The sequence below is a fragment of the Bombus fervidus genome, chromosome 13 (assembly GCF_041682495.2).
Source record: "Bombus fervidus isolate BK054 chromosome 13, iyBomFerv1, whole genome shotgun sequence".
Taxonomy (NCBI): Eukaryota; Metazoa; Arthropoda; class Insecta; order Hymenoptera; family Apidae; genus Bombus; species Bombus fervidus.
Window position 1 is genome coordinate 10,034,668 of NC_091529.1, and position 7,044 is coordinate 10,041,711.

Below are 7,044 nucleotides of genomic sequence, written 5' to 3' on the forward strand. Positions count from 1 at the left end.
GCGAGAAGAGATCGCTGGCAACGTCCCGTCACTAATTACATTCTCCTCGCGCAATCACGGCCGCGTGTACACTTACGCTCGTCCCGTTCCGTCTCCCTGGCTCGTGTCCAATTGCTCCGTCGGATCAGAAGCTCCTTCTTGGCCAGCCCCACCGAGTTCTCCTCCGTTCTTTCTCCGTACGCCGTTATCCTCCTTCTCTTTCGCTAGCTGCCCGTCTGTCTCTGCCTGCCTGTCCGCTTCCTTTCGTCCCGTTCGAGATACCTGGGATTCTGAAACACCTTGTCCTCGATGTGCGCCCAAGTATTCCGACACCCGGGTATTCCTAAAGTTTTCCAAGTCTGAATGGGGAAATGGGATAGATCAAGGGTCACAGGAGGGAATGTTTGGGTTGGAGCCAATGATGTCGAATGGGTCGTGGTGGACGGTGGTTCCGATGGGTGTTTGGACGAAAATTTTTTAACTTGACGCGGAATTTATGTTTCGAAATCGAAGGTGGTCGAATTGGCGGAATTTATGTTTCGAAATCGAAGGTGGTCGAATTGGCGGAATTTTGATAAGAACTTGAAACTGAGAATGATGCGAATTCCTTGCATTTACTAATACCGTATACCGCTTTGTATTGAATCCAGGTATTCCGCCGGTAATTACGAAGTTAGGTACTCTTGCAGGGCTTTTAGAGAAAGGATATACCAACGGTAAAAGTTTTGAAAGACTCCAGGTATTTATGTAACCGATTGACAGTTTTGGGTTGTAAATCTTTTACTATTCTCTATCCTTCGGGGTTAGTATTTTTACAATCACAAATATTCGGATTTGAGGAAATCGAAAGGCATTCGTAAATAATAGAATATGTACATTTTTAAAGGAATTATAGAAAATTAGAATTATTCTTATATTCAAAATAGAATATTCTTCTATCCACTATCGTGAAATTTGAAAAAGACGAGTGGTTTTTTCAGAGCATATTTTCGCGCGGGTCACAGGCAATTTGCTTCGACGTTCTTGGGGTTAGGAACGTAACGAGTTTTGAGAAAGGGATGATGGTTTTTCAGGCGGATTTTGGAAGTGGTATAGAGCGAAAGCGCGGGAGACAGGAAATTGGATTCTAATTCGAAACAGGGCTTGATAATGCACCAAGTGGCGGGGAAGGTGGAATCTGGAACTGGATTTTTGGCAACGATTGAACACACGTAATCGACTCCGGTTAATTTTTCGTACGATAATGGAATGTTTCGTGTGAAATGTTACTTCGTGAAGGCCTTGAAAAATTGATCGTAAAACGGAGAGATTCCCGACTGATATTATAAAAATTGAAAATCTTACAAATAAATAGCTCGATCAAAATACTCGATCAAAAGTTTATGCTACATTTAATATCGACTTAATTTAAAAAGTTACTTAAAAAGTTAATCTAAAAGTATAAATCTTTCTCTAAAAAATTAAAACAATCTTTCCCAAAATTCGTAAATCAAACCGATTCTACCGTCTATACCTTGAAATTATAATGGAAACGATGATAATGATAAAGAAAAAGACAGAATAGCGCGCGTGGAGCTGCATTAAAAGGAACAGCGTAATGGCCGAGGCGTCGAAGGCGATAAAATTTTATCAGAGGCGACGTACCGTAGTGCACACGAGCACGCAAAAATCCATACACGCGGCCAACCCCCTTAACACACACCCTTTCGCCCGTTACGGGGTGAGATCTGTAAAAGTTGAAACACTCGGCCCTGGGTAACGTCGCGCGTTTATCCGCACGATTGCGCGCGGATATCGAGCCGCGGAGGATGTCTTCTCGAGTCGTTTCCGTTATTGGAAACTTTTGCGGAACGATACAGAGAGAAACGATTATCCTTGGACAGGACCTTGGGCTTTCGCAATGGACATTGCGTTTCAGCGACTTTGTTTTCCTCGAGTTGTTCGTAAAAAATTCTGGAACGCTTCTCCGGTAGACGCTCCTTCCTAGAAACAAAGTTTTAATCGGCGAGTGTCGATAATTTTTTGATCTTAATTGCGCCGCTAGTATTTTACACGGACGATCGTTATCCGTATAATTTTTATTTATGGAACGTACGAAACGTTTGACCCTCAGAAATTCTACTCCGCAGTTTTTTTTAATTTTTAGATGTGTAATTCCTCTTATTGCTTCTCTACATGTAACAACGATCGATAATTTCTTTCTTTCGTCAAGGATTAAACATATCGCACGTACTTTTTCAGTCTCAGTCGACCAATATCTCTACCGATGTTAATTTTCAAATCCTCGCGCCCTCGCGTACCTTAATTTCCACCACACCGCTGCCTCCTCTCAACGATACACTTTTCTCATCTTCTTGCCAGGAGTTTCGTCGATCTACCAAGATTAACACCTTCAAAATTCCTCCTGGAAGTTAATCAATTTTCTTCGCGAACGATGCACACGAGCCACGTGTCTCGTTTTAAAGATTCTCTCTTTTTTCTCTTTTTTTTTTTTTCTAAACACCACGCGAAGATTTCTCCGTTCCGGGAAGCCAAAGTTGGACAAAGTTGAAAGTCTCGCGGAGGACCGCGGCGAATCTCGACTCTCGAGGCGAGGATGAGCGCGGAAGAAGAATGGAGGCCGCGTTAACGACGAGAAATTTCGCACGCGCGCGATATCTTGGAAGCCGCGCGTTCCCGGCTAACTGGCGACTTCCTACTGCAGGAACATCCTGGCCCACGATGGATGGGGTTGTACAGGAAACCGGGATTCTTCTTGCTCGGGGATTCGCCGGCTAACGGAAGCCAGTTATCCCGCGTGTTGATCTTGGATCGCGCACGGAAAATACATAGAAAATTCGTATCTCCGGCGAAGCTTCGTGGGGAACCCTCGAACGAACTTCAATTCAAGGCGAACAGCATGGAACCTCGCTGCCGGTAATATTTGGCTCGGTTCGATACGGCAATGTGTTTCCACTCCTGCAAGGATTAATAGCGTGAGCTACGCTGTTTTATGGCTTCTTCGCTTCAATTTTGGCAATACCGTATTTTCGTTTAATTTTAATTTAGCACTTGGAATTTAATTTCCCGTTATTCTTTCGCTTCTTAGAATAGGAGGAATAGAAGCGTCTTGGTGGATTACGAATGCGCGAAGCTAAACAATAGAGGAGCTCGGAGGAAATTAAGGTTTTGGTAGAACATTAAATTCGAATAACAAATATCGAATAGGAATATTTGCCAGAAGAAAAATAGAACTTAGGTCGATAATACCTTTGCTTGCTTCGTGAACAATGAATTATAAATGCGATCGTATTAACGTTTAATAGGTAGAGGAACAAGCGATTATAAAAATAGATGATTAAAGTGGAAATGGAAAATATTTAAATTTTTAAGAAAAAACAAATTAATCACTTAACGAATTTCAATAAACGTCGGAAGCAAAAATAATCCTCGGCTTCTTCGATTTCTGAAGGAATATATTAGAGAATTTTACTTACGAATTTAACGAAGGACCGTGAACTTCGCAGACTCGCGGAAATGTACCTTCGTTGCACTTTGCTTTGTTCTGGTCACCAAACGTTTCCAAGTTTTTGTTAATTAGCTGACGCTAATGCCTACAGGTTTGACAAGTTCCGACAAACGCCGAAGCTCGCAGCTTTCGCACTCGAGAGATTATATTATACCATAATTAAAAATATCGCATGAGAAACGCGAAACGATTTTTCCTACTTCGTACGCTCGATAAAAATTATAGTTACAAACAAAAGAGTCTCCGAATCATCGAGTTTCCCAATACAATGAAATTTATACGCATTATCGTACATTTATATACAATTCACCGAACAGTAAAAAATTTAACCGAAAATCCATCAACATCAATCTTTCTACAATTAACGAAATAAAACGTTCGATCGCTCAAAAATCTCTCTATCGCAATCTGGTGTAGTCCCGCCGTTGCTTAAACAACTACACCCTCAAAATTCCCGTCCGATATCTTTTCAAACTCGCTAAAAATCTCCTCCGCGTGTACCTACAACCCTCTCTGCAGAGGGATGCGATCGCAACACGAAAAATTACAAGCGAACCTCGAGACTGTCGACTTATCATCTCGGCAAACCGCCGAAACAAAATTTCCACGCAGTTCCTCGGGTAGAATCTCTTCGGCTATCATTCATAGAACCAGAACGAGCCGGAACAGGTGAGAACGAGGGTCGGAAGGAAAAATCAGTGAGCCGGTGAACCGGTGACGCGAAGCTTAACGTCGACCGCTAACTGCTCAACGTATAACCGGTTAATTACGTTAAGATGGATTACTCGGGAAGTGTATTTCAGTCGAACGAATTGGCTTAAAGGAAACGGAGTAGGCGGCGAGCTTTTAAAGGCGATGTACGCGTCGAGGTGGATCGTTGGTGGCGGCGATAGCAGCCGCGCGCTCCGACCAGAACGGTCGCTTAATAAATTAATGCTAATAACGAAGAAGGGCTAATTACAGGGGCAGGAAAAAGACAGGGGATGATCCGCGCGGCGGGCAAACACGGCCCGGCAATTAGTTAAGCGACAGAAACGAATGAACCGACCATAAAACTCGCCGTTTATAGGTGTAAATGAAGCGAATCATTTAGGGAGTAGCGAACACACCGACGATTTCGTCGGTTAACGCCAGTTGCTATACGAACGATCAAACGTCCCGTTTTCCCAGAATCGCGTAGATTGAGTTTTCGATGGCGATCGAACGGCAACTGTTCGGGATATCGATTCTTCGTAGTCCGACCGGGTAGGAGTGGTATCCGGAACGATGGAATACACGTCGAAAGTTAGGACGACGGATTCGAAATTTTGGCTCTTACGGTTTGCTGCAGCGTGTACATTTTTGAAAAGGTCTGAACTTAACGCAGTAATATTAACGTACAAAGTAGAAATAGACAACACCGCGAAATGTGTTATAGACCGAAAAATGCATGCGACTATAAACGTAAATCGATCGAACGCCAACGATACAAAACGTATCGTGCAAATGTAACCGTAGAAAACGTAGAAACAATGTTAAAGAAAAGAAGAAAGATAATTTCGCGTTCTAACATGCACGAGGATAAATGCAACGACAAGCAAAATTTAACAAACTTCCTCTTCGCGCCTTTGCGCTTTTTATCTACTCGACGCTTCAAGCCAAATCATCCAAAGAACAGAAAAACGATCACGAAGATTCCCTTTTGCGAAAAACCATCTCGACAGCTAACTCGAACGAAAATCACCGCACGATCGAAAATTTAACACGCTCGTCGCCGTGTCTCCGACGATATCCTGAAAAAAAGAACGATCTTGTTCGCGAGGTGCGAACCTCCGCCTCGTTCCAACAATAGCCCAGTTTCCGGGTTGGCTCGGAGCTGGATCAGGCGGGCGTTGGATGGCCGGAAAAACGGCGGCGTCGCTCGAGCTCGATAACGACGCGACGCCGGCGAATGTCGGTCAATTAGAGCGGCAATTAGCGTAATCGCCACGACGCGACGCGTGGAATCGCAACCGCTTTCGGCGCCGCGATCTTCGACCTCGCGGTTATCGCTTCCTCCCTCTCTTCCTCTCCTCGTCTCGTACAAATTCACGTTTCGTAGAACGCGAAGTCGGATTTCTCGTCTGCCACCGAGCTGTTATCGCGACACTCTGATTTCCGTTCGTTCGGAGGTCACACGTCAGTCGTACCGTCGCGCCGAAACTGAAGACGAACATCATTTTTCCCCGGACTGGTCCCTGGGGTGCAGCCCGCGCGATTCTCTCCACCTCTCTCCGCCAATCGTGCATCGGATTCTAGGATCCGCGTAACGCTGGACCAGTTTTCGATTCCAGGCTGATTCTCACGGGACGCGCACCGGCTAGCAAACGATGAAAGGGAGGAAGAGGGAGAGGGATGCTGAGAAACTGGACAACGGTCAAGCAGTTCCGTCCCGTTTGTAGCTAAGCGAGCGACCCTGGTGTCGTAGGGGTTGAATCTTCGGAGATTGTAAGGGGTTGCGCGCAGAGTAATTCTGGTTTGATCCGGCGGGATGGCGACGTCGCGTGAGAAAGGGTCCTCGGATACGACCTCTGTCTCTTCTGTCTCCTCTCTCCAACCGAGAAAACGAGACGCGCGCGCTCGTTCTTCAGCGACGAAACGTTCGCTCCGGATGCGATTAGAGAGGCCTTCGAGGAACTGGGTTGCTCGTCGTTGTTTTCTTTTCCTTCGTATTCTCGTCGTTCCGCTTCTTCCTCCGCGCTTCGCTTTTCTTCGCCTTTTTCTTTTTTTTTTTTTTCTTTTTTTTTTCCTTTGGACGACGAGCAGTCTTTTCGAAGAACAGAAAGTTTCTGTGACGCGCTATCGAGCAATACCGACGGGTTAGGTTAGATGGTTGATGGTACAGGCATGCTTTAGGAAGATAGGTTTGAATTTTAGAATAATTTTGATATAAAGGAGATAGGTTTTGTAGGTTTCCGAGTATTATTCATTTTTTCTTTTTCTTTTTTCGTATCATTTTATCGTTCTTGTTTTCTAATTGTACGTTGTAAGATGTTAAACCATTTGAAGAGACAGAATTTTCAAAGATTTAGACAACTTTGTCGAGTAGCTTGATCTCTGACGAAAGATGGATATAATTGGTAAAGCAATTAAATTATTCGTCCAGTTAAACCAGCATCCCTTTTTATAGAATGTTTGCGAGCAGGCTTCGGTCAACCTATGGGACTGTATTTTATTTGCATTTGGGACGAAGGTCGGTGAAAGAGACGGCGATGTTTCCCCTTCGAGTTATGAACTTTCGGATATAACGTATGTAATAAAACGCGAAAGCTCGTGTGATAGGCGAATTGATCGGGCGAAACGATCAATTGGTATTTCGCCACAAAATTCATCATCTTCGAAGCTAAACACGTTCAAGAAATAAAAGAATAAAAAATTATGGAGGAACGCCCCCGATCTCTTGAACCTCGAATATACATTCCAAATCGTTCTATCGAGCAGCGATTAACCCGACGCGACGGAACGTAAAAAGAAGGAAAAGGCGTGAGTAGAACGAAGGGGAAAAAGAGAAGGAAAATGAAAATTAAAAGTGGTCCTGC